Source organism: Lathyrus oleraceus, chromosome 5 (assembly GCF_024323335.1).
Source record: "Lathyrus oleraceus cultivar Zhongwan6 chromosome 5, CAAS_Psat_ZW6_1.0, whole genome shotgun sequence".
In the NCBI taxonomy this organism is placed as follows: domain Eukaryota; kingdom Viridiplantae; phylum Streptophyta; class Magnoliopsida; order Fabales; family Fabaceae; genus Lathyrus; species Lathyrus oleraceus.
This window is the reverse complement of record NC_066583.1, coordinates 179,560,591-179,577,640: the sequence shown is the minus strand read 5'-3', so window position 1 is coordinate 179,577,640 and position 17,050 is coordinate 179,560,591.

The following is a 17,050-nucleotide window of genomic DNA, read 5'->3' as shown; positions in this document are numbered from 1 at the left end:
GCAAAGAATCAGCTCAATTGGAGGTCAATAAGCATGGTAACGAAAATCATGAAGTTGGACATCAATGGTGTGACACAAATTGTCACACCCTAATTCAAAAATTCATAACTCTCAAACCACATAAGATGAATTCACAAACTCTACACCAAAATCACCATGAGTGTGTCTAGTTTAAGCACAAAAAATTTGAGAGCCATTGGATAAAACATCCTCATTTCACAATTGATTTGGCAAAGTGTATAATATTTGGTCACATGTCACAAACCCTAGCAACATTTAAAAATTACTCAACCAAAAAATCTGTAAAAATAATGATAAAACACTAGAGGTCATGAGGAATACAATGAAAAAAATTCCATTCAAATTGGATTAAAATTGAAGCATTTGTGATTTTTGTAAGATGGATGAATCAAAGTGAAATAATTGGAAAAGAAATAACTTGTTTCAATGTGTCACATGCCACGAATGGCATTTTTGTAAATAAGCCGTCCACTAATCAAAACGACCGTGTTTTGGTCCAGGAAATGAAATGAGCTGATTGGCTGTGAGGGATTTGGAATAGTAAAGCCAAGCACACGTGAAAATGAAGTTCTGGGCATTGCAAGTTCTAGGGTTTTACTGTAGCAAACAACATTCCTTCATCATTTCAAAAAAACAGCAAGAGCATTTGTTAACCAAAATCGACAAACAACCTATCAACATGATCATCCCATCATATACAACAACAAACCAACAACCATTAACCCTAAATCATGCTGAAATGGAAGCATCATGCAAAATAAGTTTTAACAACCAAACTTAAATTCCAATTCTCTCTCTTGATAATCAAACATTTTCAAAACTACAACAACTGTTGAGCTCAGCATCAAGAGATCTTCATGAAGCATATCAAAATTTGAAAAAAAGTGGAAGTTGAAAACTCACCAAATCTGCAAAACAGTTGGGACTCGAAGGTTATTTGGCTGTTTTGAAGTGAAACAGTGGAAGCTTCAGCTATGCCTTGATGAATGATGAAGATGGCTTGGCTTGAAATGGCTTGGAAAGGCTTCAAACTTGGAATGCCATGGATGAATGTTCTGCAAAATCAGTGTTGCAAGATGCTGATACAGATGGTTTAGGGTGATGGAAATATACTCATGATGTTGTCTTGATGATGAATTAACAAAAGCAAGGTCAGATTATCCGGAGTTTTTGGACTGAAAGTTGGAATGGCCAAAGGTGATCTTTTGAGAGAATGAAAAGCAATGGTTTTTCAGTTGGTTAGGTTGCTTTTGTGGTAAGGCAAAACCTTGGCCTTTTGAACTTTGGACAGCTTTTGAAATGCACACCAAATGAAGCTTGAAAAAAAAATGTGAAGTTGGTTTGTTCTATGTGTTGTGCTACTGCTCAGGCCAAATGGTTTGTGGCTGCCATGACAGAAAAGAAAGAGGAGTGAACTCTGCTTTTGGATGTTGCCTAGTGTGGTCATGCCAAGCTTAGTTCATTGGGTGTTTGGACAGAAAATTTGGAATATGTCAAGATGTGTTTTTGAGAGAGCCAAGGGTTTTCTTGCTGCAGGATGTTGGCTGCTACTTGCTTCACCATGATGAATAGGTGTGCTGTTTGGTATTGTTAGCCATGCCTTTTCTCTTGACAGTTTTGACAGAAAATTTAGAATGCCAAACAGCCAGGTCAGGTTTGAGAGAGTGTCAAGATCTTTGGTTTGTTCTTGCTATTAGTCTTCAGCATGACAGAAAAAATCATGAGATCCTGCTGTTGGCTGTTGTTGCTGTCCTTTAATGACAGAAAATCCATCACCAAAAACTGCTGTTGAGTGTTGCTTTTGGTGGCAAGGCAATGTCTTGGAACTGTGGTATTGTGCAGCCAGTAGTGTATCCCAAAATGACAGAAAAAATGCTGCACAATGCTGCTAGGTCTGTTGTTGGACAGTACAAGGCATGGTTGTGGGATGTATGGGGTAGCATGGTGACAATGTACCTTCTTTCCAAAATTCAAGCAACTAAGGCATGGCCTTCTTCTATTGTTTTTTAGGCTGCAAAATGAGGTTCTAATGACAGAGCATGGCCTTCTAATTTTCTGTTTTGATGAGTACAAAGCAAGGTATGGTGGAAGCATGGAATAGCATGAGTGAAATTGTCCTTTTGCCAAATTTCAAGCAAGTTAAAGAATGGCTTCATGTACTGCATAATTGAGCTTGCAAACACATTCTAAATGATATTTCTGAGCTGTTCCAATTGGCCAAATGTTAAAAAAATGTTTATATCAAAAAGTCAAACATTGGTCAAACTTGCATTTAAATGAGATAGGTCAAAAAATGCCATTTTGATTGGCAATGTTTTGGCTCATGAAATTTACATTTTTGGAAAGAGGGGATCAAATGTGACTTGTAGGAAAAAACCCCACCAAAATTGGCCAAATGGTTTGAGAGATATGGCCCTTTGAAGTTCAAGATTTTCTGAAATCGATTCGATCATAACTTGCCAACCACACATGGGAATTAAGAGTTCTTGGACTTTTTGGAAATGGGAGAACAAGATCTTCAACTTTCATGTTGGGCAAAAATTCATTTGAAGCTTGTATCATGATGTAAGTTTGAGGATCAAAACTTCCCATTTTTGGTAAGTTTCAGTTACAGGCCCAGTTTCCATTTTTGGAAATTTCTGATCTGGCTTCAAATTCTTCCATGATGGTGTTGGACATGATATATGAGGACTATTTGGCCATGAATGAGCTCTCACAAACCAAATCCCATCATCAAATCACTGATTAAATGGACAGTTGACCAACAGTTGACTTTTAGGGTTTCTGACTGATTGTGCATTGACTGATGACTTCTGAACCCTAATTCCTTGAGAACTTGACTTCAAATGATGTCCCAAGTTGTATGAACTCTTGATTTTTGATCATGGTGCCCAAATTCCACAAGAATGGCCACCATTCACTACTTTGACTGACTGTTGACTTTCTTTGACTTTTGACTGTCTGTGTATGAACTGATGATCTCCAAGCCTTCAACCCTTGACTTGAACACTTCAAATGGACCTCCAAGTCATGTGAACTTGTTGGACAAGCCCTAAGGCCTTAGCCCAATGAGAATTGTGCTTGCTAGCTTGATTGACTGATCTCCTGACCAGTTTGACCTAATTTCTTGATTGACTTGCACTTGAGGCAAATGGGACAATGCCATGCTATGCAGTGGACCATGATATGCTATGACCTAATATGAAAATGTATGTACAATGCTAGGTGCAAATTTGAGGTGCTACAGCTGCCCCTATTCAATCAGCTGGGAACCCGAATGGATGAGAGCAACGGCTGTCAGACTTTCAGGGTAAACAGGGATTGAATACCAAGAACCGTAGAATTTGCACAATACAGGGATCCACCAATGGAAACGTCCACTGGGATTTGATTTTTATTACTGGGTATATATTTTTTTTTGTTTTCAAAGGGTACGGCCACATCCAGACATCGCAACGACGATGAATGGGGACAACAATCACAACTAGATGCCAACGGACAACTAGGAAAAACTCGACGTTTATCGGGACCAACGGAGAGGTAACCAGACGCTATTGAATAACTGGGAGGGATACAACCATGCGTCAACGGACGAAATGGGAAAAACTCAGCGTTTACCAAGACCAACGGAGAGGTAACCAAACATTAATGACTGAATGGAAGGGATACAACCATACGTCAACGGACGAAATAGGAAAAACTCATCGTTTACCAAGACCAACGGAGAGGTAAATCCACATGGGGACAGGTACAACTAGACGTCATAGGACGAATAGGAAAAACTCGACGTTTATCGACACCAACGGAGAGGAGAATACTTCACTTGGGAAGGAGGACACAACCAAATCATCAACGGATGATTGGGAAAAACTCGACGTTTATCGACACCAACGTAGAGGAGAATACTTCTTCGGCCTGAATACCGGAAAATTGGCCTTGTGCCATGAGTACATCGACCTGATCGTCGGAAACTCCTTCGGCCTGAATACCGGAAAATTGGCCTTGTGCCATGAGTACATCGACCTGATCGTCGGAAACTCCTTCGGTCTGAACACCGGAAAGTTGGCCTTGTGCCATGAGTACATCGACCTGATCGTCGGAAACTCCTTCGGTCTGAACACCGGAAAACCACAAGTACATATTATTTATAGCCGTCAAAACGTAGATAATACACTCGCATGGAAGATTATCCATAACCGGGTTGTAGGTTGCTAAATGAACAATCGACCGAAAAGAAAGGCATCTGGGTACCAGGACTAGGTATGCAAAAGATGACCAATCAGAGGATAAAGTTGCTAACTCGGAGCAAGTATCCAAAGAGAAGGGGAAGACCCAATGGGGACAATACTGCTTGATCAAGGCAAGACTACCAATACCACAAAGAGGGGATTACATCTACCGGTTTGTAGGCAGAAAACCACGGAAAAAGTAACCGTCATCAATCAGGATGAGCACAAAGGGTTAACTCCAACAAGGGGATGAAAGTGGGATTTTACAACTACCAGCTAGTAGGTAGAAAACCACAAAGATAGGACTTACAACTACCGGGTTGTAGGTAGAAGCCAACAAACGAATCTATTGAGAGACAGAGTGAGAAAAAAGGATTTACAACTACCGGGTAGTGGGTAGAAGACCGTAAAGAGAGGACTTACAGCTACCGGTTCGTAGGTAGAGGCCAACAAACAGAATGAACCACAAAGGTTACCTCTGCTAGGGGGTGAAAGTGGGATTTTACAACTACCGACTTCTAGGTAGAAAACCACGACGATAGGACTTACAACTACCGGTTTGTAGGTAGATGCCCACGAATTCCGCTGAGGATGAAATGAATGAGTGCCGGTTGGTGAGCCACTATTCATTTATGCCCCAGGGCAGCACAAGAGATAGTCAACAAGAATGCCAATTTAGGATCGATCCAAAAAGGCAGACTGAATCAAGACTCATCCTAATGAGGAAAGAACTCAATAGGGAAAACCCATCCCATTAGGGAGGGAACGGAAGCAACCGTCATCCACGAGGATGTATCTCAGTGGGGAAATGGCAGGAAAAGATTGACACTTTCTGCTTAAGGGGTAGACTCTACATGGAGAGATCAGACACACCCATATTTGCTTAAGGAAAAAGACCCAAGCTGGCAAGACGCTAACAATTGGGGAGTAACACTGCTGGAGATACCCACTCGACTGAGGAATCACTTGTTGGGGAAACACCAACCTCTCAACCATGCTGATGAACCCAATTCTAAAGCCGATCCAATGGCGCGATGCTAAACTCTTTCCAACAACCCAACCTCGGCTGGTCGCCACGGCCTAAGGCTAATGGATATGCTTGCTATGTTGATGCATGAGTTTTTTCTTGTTTTACACAATGCCCCATGATCATGGAAATGCTATGCACTAATGATGCAATATGCTATGCTTATCTAAATGATGAACGCATAAACACACGTCTCCTTCAGAGACAACACCGGGGAACTCCAGGAACTGTGCTGGGGATCCTATAACCATGTCAACTTCCATCCTGCTGGGGAAAGACAAACTTTTGCTGGGAAAAAACCATCAACACAACCTCTGCTGGGAAGACAGCTTCAGACTTGGAAAATAGTCACAACTCCGCTGGGGATGCCGATATCAGTCTACTACAGAAACCCGTCCAATCCACTGGTAGGATGAACTCTGCTGGAGAAATAAATGCTACTCCATTAGGGACGACCCAACCAATCCATATGTAGGAGAATCACTGCTGGAGATGTATTTCATGAGACCCGCTCCACTCGGGGAACTTGCCGAGGAAAAAACACACCATTCTGCTGAGGAGAACGATCCTAGTGGAGAGATCAACCATAGTGGTGAGAGTAACAACTCTGTTGAGGATGATAACACGTCATATCATACTGGAGATGAATTCCCACAAACCTGCTTGGGATAGGCACTCACGGCCATACTGGAGATAATAGCATCACAAAACCAATTGTTGGGGAACACACCAACGGTCTACAGATAAACTCCACTAGGGGACTCCGGGGAAAATAGCTGCCAGGCGCTCAGCGGGGATTCTCAACTGGGGAAGTCTGCAAGCATAGGCCTGCTGGGGAGAAGCAATCCTTAGATTTGCTGGGGAAAGAAGGTACTGTCCACAGGTATCTCTGCAGGGGAAAATAATTCTGATAGCTTCAATACTGGCTTGGGCTGGGGACGTGACAACCTTCAGGCTTGCTGAGGAGACAACGATCTCGAATCTGCCAGGGAGATCACACTCTTAATCCTCTGGGGAGATACAGCTTGTTTGACACGGATGTCGGTCAACTCGTCGGACACTGGTATCCATCATCCACTCGTGGTGTTGACTTTCCACTTTTAAGAACTCCCAGACTCTTCTGGACTTTTCTGCTCCATCATCTCGTATTCCAAATCTCGTCCGTACTCCACGGGGATCGAACTCCTGGTATTCATACAAACTTTCCAATCATCAGACTTTGAAGAGTCTTCTTGATTAACTTTCCAGGATCGTTGTCGTAATCCTTCACCGTCTTTTCGCGGTTCAACTATCCGTTGCCCCTAATCAGGCTCTGCACAAGAGATCGTCAGATAAAAACGTGCCCCAGGTATGCCCCAGGTGTTCTGATATTTCAACACTTAGGTCACTCAGACTTCCAAGTAAGATTTCCAGATTTCAATCTCATAAGCATGCGTCGAAGGGATCTCTATGTTTTAAAATGCAAATATTCTTATCAAAATAAACGGATGTTTTCGTAATCAAAACGGTAATGACAACAAAACAAAATTATTTGACTGAACACACGCTTTATTTTACTGGAATAAAAGATGGCTCACAATCGAGCAACACACAGGAAGCAAACCCTGGAAAGAGGTGATTGCACACAAAAGGAAAAATCTATCCTAAAGGCAACGTGAAACTGCGATCTCATCGGGTTCCAACTCAGTTACACCTCATATGTCCTCAGGACTTTCCGCACCTTCTGTCTTCTGAACAAGACGCTTCTGGTCGGTCTCTGTCGGAGATTATCCAAGTCATCATGAGCACAAATGATCATGCTGGACGCAGTTGTTCGTTTCAATCCCTCTTTTGCCTGGACCGCCCTTTCGGGTTTCAGTCCACCGGGATACCCTTTTTTGCCCAAGTCGCCCTTGCGGGTTTTCAACTTGCCGGGTGTACAGCTCTTTTCTTTTATTATCCCTAACTTTTGCCCGAACCTTTCTCTTTTTTTCTTGGTTCGCCGGGATGCCCATTTTTGCCTGGACTCTTTATTCTTTTTGTCCAGCGGGTCTCTTTTACGAAGTATTTTCTAACTGCGTCCGCACTTACAGTGGATGGAAAATCGTCGTCATCCGTGGTCGTAGACAACAAGGTTCTGGTCTGAGAAAACCTTCTTGACCACGGATGAGACACCCATAATTGTTTATCCTTTTGCCCCATAATTGTCTTGAGGAGGAAAGATCCTTTTCAACCAACTTTTCTCGGTGATACGCCCAAGGTCACACTTCTCGGTCAACAATAAGCTTCGCTCACTGAGCACAACTGCCCCCATGACAAGTAACTGTCAGCCCTCTTTCCTCAGTTGGATTCAATGTGTCATTCTGAGTCCCTATCCATTCAGTCTTCTCTGATTTCTCATATTTCTGTGAGGAAGACACTACCCCAGGTAGATGCACATCCCAGGGTTCAATATCCAGGATACAGACTTTATGTTCAGCCACCATTGTTGGTGCAACCAACTGTGATCCGGGAAGCACTACCTTATTCGCCTCATCTCATTCCCCCTCAGACATCGGAATCCGTTCGGATTCGGGGTCAGACCCCTCCTCCGGGATCAGTCACTCTCAATCTTTCGATTTGAGTACCTCGAGATGTCCTCATTAGGGACCTCAAACTTCCTTGGTTGATAACCTTTCCATGGGTTGCTACTAGCTTCTTAAACACATATCTGATCAGATCCATTTTGGACATCCACAGAGTGGTATGAATCAGCATACACTGTCTCAGTCGGCGAGCAGCCTATGCCAAAGTACATCAAGTCTTTTCGAACAGTGAGTGTATTGTTTCACGGTCGATAAACTTTTTGCTTAGGTAAATTGCATACTCTTTTCGACAAGACTAGTCATGCTGACTCAATACGCACCTCGTAGACCCCCGAGGGTTATCAAGTACCGGATTAACATTTATCTCTTTCACTGAGGTATCAGAATCAGAGGTTCCTGCAATTTATCTCCTTTTTTTTTTTTTTTTTTTTTTTTTAGCAGGATCGACCTTGATTCCTCTGATTCGCTCACAACAAGCCTCGGTAGCTTGATGGACAACACTCCATAAGTGCACTGCTTCAGACTCAACAGTATGAGTTATCTCAAACGGTCAAACAACTTGCCCCAAGTCTACCGGATGCCCCTGTTCTGCTTGGGACTTTGTCATCATGTCATCAACATGGCATTTGCTTTCACGATGAATCATATCATGAAACAAAGTCACCGTAGACCTCTGATACGCGGCACCGGCCTCATGTGACGAAACGATATCAACTTAGAAAAAAGAAGGTACCCCTCGTGTGATGGACCTGGTTTACTCCATATTATCCGGCAACAATTCAATCTGGTCTTGGCCAAGAAGTTATCCATGAAGATAAACACTGAGACCTGAGCCATATGATCAACCAATACCTCATTGTGATGTACCGGGAATCCATCTTTCAGATTAGCTCTGCTCGCATCTTGATAGTCTATTCACACCTTCTCTCTTTCTCATCCTTTGTCGGCCTCAGCTTTTGCTTTCTAACCTCGGCGGAGCTTGGAGTAACAATCTTGAATCGCTCCTCTTGCGGTTGAATCACCTTCTCCTCTTGTTTCAATGACCTGGCTAATTCCAACAAATCACAATCTCCTTCGCCTTTTTTCTCTGGCATGATAGGTCGAATTGTCGAAGTCATACAGAGGTGTAACCAAATCGTTATCGGTGAGATCAGGAGAGTAATCATTTTGGAACGAAACAGAACCAAAAGGAAAGAGAATGAAAAAACGTTGCCATTTTTATTTGTTTTTTTTCTTTTTTTAAATTGCAAAATTAAATGAAAAACAGGGAACACTGCTTTTAACTACAAAAACATCCATTCATTACTGATGCAAAATGTTGCATAATGAAACACATGAGATGGCCCTTACAATGGACCATTACGTTTCGGGCAAAACGTATGGCTTTCATGCAAACAAAAATTGAAAAACAGAAATACTACTCTTCAGAATGAGTGACAATGATGCTCTTGGAGGCCTTCCAATTGCCTGGTACGCACGACTTTATCCACGCCTCAAGCTCGCGGTTGCTGTCAACATCCTCACCCACTGAACGGGCATGACCAGGATCCAACATTCCTGCCCTGACGAAGGCGTACAGTGGACGACATCCTCTGTCTGGTCTAGACGACTCTAAATCCGGATGATAACCGATTCCAAACATGTCTGCTTTTGCCACGATGTCAATGATCCTTCCCCAACCTTGGGCCTCTTGGTTCTTCACCACCTCCAGAGCTTGTTTATAAGAAGAAATGGACAGCTTCTCCTTTTTCTCGGCAGCAAGGGCGTTCTCTACCTGGATGGTTTCAACTGTCAGACTGGGTGCTCTGCATCTTACATTATCCATTTCTACTTTCTTCATCTTCTGGGTCGGGTCCTTCATCAACACACACTCTTCTGTAGTGACGGTCACACAAGCATTATCAACAACAGGGAAGGCTCCATCCCGTAGCAGAAGTTTTGGGACCACAGCCATTGGAACCTTTAGCTGATCCTCCTCAGTCATCTCCAATCCTTTCTTGACCTTCTTCACCATCTTGACTTTTACAGGACCCCTTCTGGGCGCAGGGTTGACATCCCCCTTCATAATCTGGGCCAAGTTAATGGTCTCGGAGTCCACCATGTCCTGGACGACATGCTTAAAAGCTCTACAGCCCTCGATGTTGTGTCCGGGTGCCCAGAGTGAAACTCGCACTTGGCATTCTCATCATAGTTTGGTGGCCTCTTCTGCCGTTCTATGGGAATCAATATCCTTGGCCGTACTAAAGCAAGATCCATCAACCTTTGGAACAGAAGGGCGTAAGTCACGGGTGGTTCCTCAAACTGACGATCCTCTTTCTTCTTCTTCACCTGGCTTTCAGCTCTCGGTGTCTTCTGTTGAGGTGGCAGTTGTTGCTGTTGAGCAGGTGGATTACTGACAGGAGTGGTTACAGTGGCAGCATAAGGATGATAACGATCTTTGCTACGTTCTTTCTTTGCGGGCACACCAACTGGCTCAAACTTCTTCTTGAATGGACCACTATCGGAGGATTTCCTTGCTACAGTACCGGAAGGTTTGTTCACTTCGGAGGACGGAGCCTTCTCCTGAACTTTCTCCACTATCAGCCATTTCTCAATCCGTTCCAATCTTTCAGACATGGCCTTCTGTCCCAAGGCAAGCCCTTGCACAACACTGAACAAGTCCCTCATCATCCCTTTCAGCTCAAGGATATCGGCGTTGGGAAGATCCATCAGCTTGGATTTGTTGACCCCCAGCAGGTTATCTGAACAGACGAGCTATGCGCACCGGTTGAATACTGAAACCTACAAAACAGCAAATGGGTTAGTATGACTCACGCATGCAATGTTTGTCCGTACCAGGAATATTCAGTCCTCTTTTTTTTGGTTTCATCGAGACAGATAAAATTTCATCAACAACATTTTGACATCTGGATGTCTCTCAACCGGGGTTTTTAATTTAAAAATAATGGACCCTGAGTACGGACAGACATGAGTTGAATGCAGATGAATGCGAGATGATATGATGCAAATGCATGAATGCAGGCCTTTGTGCCAACAAGTCAACTGTAGACCCTCTGCTTTTCTGAATCAGTCAATCTATGGGATCAAGTCACCATAAATCCAACTTGGGGGGGTTCCGAAATAAACGGAACCGGAGATTATATCACTTATCTTTACAGGAACAACCACTAAACGGGTGACAAACGGATCCTCTGAACAAGTACTCTCAACTCAGCCCGGGGATCCGAAATAAACGGAACCCGCTGATAAACCATGGACAGAACTCTGGCGTCCCAGAAATAAATGCCCCATAATTCACAGTCACCATCAGTACCAAGAGTCACCAACAAAACACCAACCAATCAGCAACTGTACCTGTAATGATCAAACCCTCCCCACTCACGGGTGTTATCTAGGCCAGGGTAAAGTCGAAGAGAAACGCAGCATAAATAACCTTTCGCAGAATACCATCATATACACACCTGAAGTATGTAACGACAATATCCCACCAGGGTCTGAACTGCTCGTGATATCAATGTTCCGCTAAGTGGCGCCATACCACCCGCTTCCCATGAATCACTCTATTCCTAGGTTTCCTAGATTTCACTCATAGCCTGGGTATTGGGCCTTTTACCTCAAGTAACTCCCACCCCCAAACAGAGAAACACAGACAGCACAGCAGATGAATATGAATGAAATGCAAACATTAATGCAAATAATAAATGCAAGCAATAAATGCACATATATACAATGAATGCAATAAAAAAAACAGCACAAAGCAACCAAAACCCTAACCTAGAGAGCGCTAGGAGAGACTCGCTCAGGGAAGATGGACCAGCATAGGTCAACTTCTCTATTTCCCCAGCAGAGTCGCCAGCTGTCGCATCACGCGAAAAACCGGCGGGGAAACAAGACACAACAGAGCCGCCACCGTGCGTTATTTATCCCAAAAGAGGGAAAGGAAACGCTCGAAGTAAACCTGGGAAAGAACATGGTCTCGCGACCAAAGAGAATGGGTTCGGGAGTCGGTTATGCGAAGGGAAGGTATTAGCACCCCTACACATCCGTAGTACTCTACGGGATCCACGCACAAAAGGAAGGGATATTGGTTGCAAAAAAAACGCTGCTCACACACACACACTGGCTGAAAGAGACACAAGAAACTGACTGAAACTGACTCGGCAGGATGTCGCATCCTGGGCCTACTTAGTCTATCAGGCATAGACATCAGAGTCGAAGTGGTTCGGACTGGGGGAAACGACACATGCTCGCTAGGATATCGCATCCTATGCATACGTATCTTCTTGGACGAAGAAGAATCAGAGCATTCGTAGCTCGGCTGACACGCACACAAACAAACACAGGCAAAGGCAAACGTGGAGCCTGAATGCCAATCGTTGGACTTACATCAGCATCCGAACCAAAACGCACTCAAGAAGGCAAACATAGAGCCTGAACGCCAATCACTGGACTTACATCAGCATCCGAACCAAACACACGCACACTGGAACCCAAATGCCACTCGATGGACTTACATCAGCTTCCAAGCACACAACAAGACAAAACAAAGACACAGGCGCCCGGAGAGATCAGCTCATCTCCTGCCTACGTACCTCATCTGGTATGAGGATCAGGGCGACGTAGTTCCCCTACAGAGGGATAAAGGACTTAGCCTAACCAGATAACAGAGGGAGACACAACTAGGGAGACTACGACTCGAGCCTAGATGTTATCATGCAAAATCAACCCTAAGTTAAGGTTTCTAGCTAACTGGCACAGGGAGCCAGCCTATCCTAGACATGACTTGCACAGGAAGCAAGTCTAAACTAATCCTAACTTGCACAGGAAGCAAGTCAAACAATCCTAACTTGCACAGGAAGCAAGTCAAACAAACCTAACTTGCACAGGAAGCAAGTCAAAAAAACCTAACTTGCACAGGAAGCAAGTCAAAAAATCCTAACTTGCACAGGAAGCAAGTCAAACAATCCTACAAGCACAGGTAGCACACACTATACACAAACAAGTGGCTCAAACAAGGGTTAGGTTTTAGTCAAGGGGTCATATCAACCTCAACAAACAAACCTCTGGAATGGGGTGAGTGTTGCTCTTAACCTTGCCATTGAGGGGCTAAGGTGAAGGAGATGAAAGGTGAGTGAAGATAAGACTTCACAGCTCTTGTCCCTGGCCTGGGAGAGCTCAAGACAAGAATGTGTGGGTTCAGAAAGTGGGAACCCTTCTACACATTTAAAACTGACTCAACTGTGCAATTGCACAATATCTTGGGTTTGTATCTGCAATGCATCAACACAGTGGTGTGAGCAAAGCAGATGACACACTGAATAGTGGGGGATAGATTGCATATCCCTACCTTCCACCAATTGCCTCTTCACTTAGGAGGTATTTGACTCTATGCAAGGACAAAAGTAAATAGTCACAAACATTGCCTCTTAAGGAGGACTTCAGACAGTTGCCTGGCCAAGTAACAGGCCAGGTCTTCCAGACTACATGAAGACAAAGAGACATACCTCAATGCAAATTGCTTATACAAGCAAAGCAAAGCAAAAGTTCACAAGGAACTAAAAGCAACTAAAGTACCTGAAATCAGTCAAGCACAGTTAGTATACAAGTCAGAGTTAAATCAAAATGAAACAGACATCAACCAGTCAACACAAGCAAGTGAATGTGCAAGGCACAAGGCTTAAGGCATGTGAGCCAAGCCACCTACAAAACAAACAAGTTAGACAATTATATTCAAGCAAGCTCAACCAAATTGTAATGATCTCTTTGAAGCATTTGTAGCTTAACCTGAAAACATAAGCTCAAAAGTGAGTACCAGGACCACTAGGGCAAGCCTAGGGTCAAAAATAAATGAGAAAGTCAAAACAGCAAGGGATATCCAATCAAAGTCAAGTTTAAACATTCAAGAAACAAACTCAATTGGGTTCACATTCATATCAATCACTATCATCATTTCATGAACCATTTAGGTCAAAGTATGGCAAACAGAAGCTCATAGAAGTCAACAGCAAGACTTGCATCAAAAGCAAACTAAAACATTTCCAAAAATCACCATATAAATCATGGTCACTCCTAACACATAGCATGGTAAGCATGTCAAATTTCATCCCATTTGGACAAGTGGAAGGCAGTCAATGAAAATCAGAAAGTCAAAGCAATTTTGAACATGCTTAAGGAAGTCAACCAAACATGCATCAACTTAGAAAAATCATAAGTCAATAATGGTGTATGATAAATGAATGGGATCAAAGCCATGGAAAATATGAGGATGTCTAGTTATCTCATGTAAAATTTCATGTCCATCTAATAAAGTATGAGAATTTCACAAATGAAATGGGAACATGTGTCACACAAAGTCAACATTTGACCAACCAGGGGAGAAAATCTCAAACAATTAGGAAATGCCACAAATAATTCCAAGAAAATTCACATGTAAACTAGACATACAAGAGTAGGTTTATGCAAAGAATCAGCTCAATTGGAGGTCAATAAGCATGGTAACGAAAATCATGAAGTTGGACATCAATGGTGTGACACAAATTGTCACACCCTAATTCAAAAATTCATAACTCTCAAACCACATAAGATGAATTCACAAACTCTACACCAAAATCACCATGAGTGTGTCTAGTTTAAGCACAAAAAATTTGAGAGCCATTGGATAAAACATCCTCATTTCACAATTGATTTGGCAAAGTGTATAATATTTGGTCACATGTCACAAACCCTAGCAACATTTAAAAATTACTCAACCAAAAAATCTGTAAAAATAATGATAAAACACTAGAGGTCATGAGGAATACAATGAAAAAAATTCCATTCAAATTGGATTAAAATTGAAGCATTTGTGATTTTTGTAAGATGGATGAATCAAAGTGAAATAATTGGAAAAGAAATAACTTGTTTCAATGTGTCACATGCCACGAATGGCATTTTTGTAAATAAGCCGTCCACTAATCAAAACGACCGTGTTTTGGTCCAGGAAATGAAATGAGCTGATTGGCTGTGAGGGATTTGGAATAGTAAAGCCAAGCACACGTGAAAATGAAGTTCTGGGCATTGCAAGTTCTAGGGTTTTACTGTAGCAAACAACATTCCTTCATCATTTCAAAAAAACAGCAAGAGCATTTGTTAACCAAAATCGACAAACAACCTATCAACATGATCATCCCATCATATACAACAACAAACCAACAACCATTAACCCTAAATCATGCTGAAATGGAAGCATCATGCAAAATAAGTTTTAACAACCAAACTTAAATTCCAATTCTCTCTCTTGATAATCAAACATTTTCAAAACTACAACAACTGTTGAGCTCAGCATCAAGAGATCTTCATGAAGCATATCAAAATTTGAAAAAAAGTGGAAGTTGAAAACTCACCAAATCTGCAAAACAGTTGGGACTCGAAGGTTATTTGGCTGTTTTGAAGTGAAACAGTGGAAGCTTCAGCTATGCCTTGATGAATGATGAAGATGGCTTGGCTTGAAATGGCTTGGAAAGGCTTCAAACTTGGAATGCCATGGATGAATGTTCTGCAAAATCAGTGTTGCAAGATGCTGATACAGATGGTTTAGGGTGATGGAAATATACTCATGATGTTGTCTTGATGATGAATTAACAAAAGCAAGGTCAGATTATCCGGAGTTTTTGGACTGAAAGTTGGAATGGCCAAAGGTGATCTTTTGAGAGAATGAAAAGCAATGGTTTTTCAGTTGGTTAGGTTGCTTTTGTGGTAAGGCAAAACCTTGGCCTTTTGAACTTTGGACAGCTTTTGAAATGCACACCAAATGAAGCTTGAAAAAAAAATGTGAAGTTGGTTTGTTCTATGTGTTGTGCTACTGCTCAGGCCAAATGGTTTGTGGCTGCCATGACAGAAAAGAAAGAGGAGTGAACTCTGCTTTTGGATGTTGCCTAGTGTGGTCATGCCAAGCTTAGTTCATTGGGTGTTTGGACAGAAAATTTGGAATATGTCAAGATGTGTTTTTGAGAGAGCCAAGGGTTTTCTTGCTGCAGGATGTTGGCTGCTACTTGCTTCACCATGATGAATAGGTGTGCTGTTTGGTATTGTTAGCCATGCCTTTTCTCTTGACAGTTTTGACAGAAAATTTAGAATGCCAAACAGCCAGGTCAGGTTTGAGAGAGTGTCAAGATCTTTGGTTTGTTCTTGCTATTAGTCTTCAGCATGACAGAAAAAATCATGAGATCCTGCTGTTGGCTGTTGTTGCTGTCCTTTAATGACAGAAAATCCATCACCAAAAACTGCTGTTGAGTGTTGCTTTTGGTGGCAAGGCAATGTCTTGGAACTGTGGTATTGTGCAGCCAGTAGTGTATCCCAAAATGACAGAAAAAATGCTGCACAATGCTGCTAGGTCTGTTGTTGGACAGTACAAGGCATGGTTGTGGGATGTATGGGGTAGCATGGTGACAATGTACCTTCTTTCCAAAATTCAAGCAACTAAGGCATGGCCTTCTTCTATTGTTTTTTAGGCTGCAAAATGAGGTTCTAATGACAGAGCATGGCCTTCTAATTTTCTGTTTTGATGAGTACAAAGCAAGGTATGGTGGAAGCATGGAATAGCATGAGTGAAATTGTCCTTTTGCCAAATTTCAAGCAAGTTAAAGAATGGCTTCATGTACTGCATAATTGAGCTTGCAAACACATTCTAAATGATATTTCTGAGCTGTTCCAATTGGCCAAATGTTAAAAAAATGTTTATATCAAAAAGTCAAACATTGGTCAAACTTGCATTTAAATGAGATAGGTCAAAAAATGCCATTTTGATTGGCAATGTTTTGGCTCATGAAATTTACATTTTTGGAAAGAGGGGATCAAATGTGACTTGTAGGAAAAAACCCCACCAAAATTGGCCAAATGGTTTGAGAGATATGGCCCTTTGAAGTTCAAGATTTTCTGAAATCGATTCGATCATAACTTGCCAACCACACATGGGAATTAAGAGTTCTTGGACTTTTTGGAAATGGGAGAACAAGATCTTAAACTTTCATGTTGGGCAAAAATTCATTTGAAGCTTGTATCATGATGTAAGTTTGAGGATCAAAACTTCCCATTTTTGGTAAGTTTCAGTTACAGGCCCAGTTTCCATTTTTGGAAATTTCTGATCTGGCTTCAAATTCTTCCATGATGGTGTTGGACATGATATATGAGGACTATTTGGCCATGAATGAGCTCTCACAAACCAAATCCCA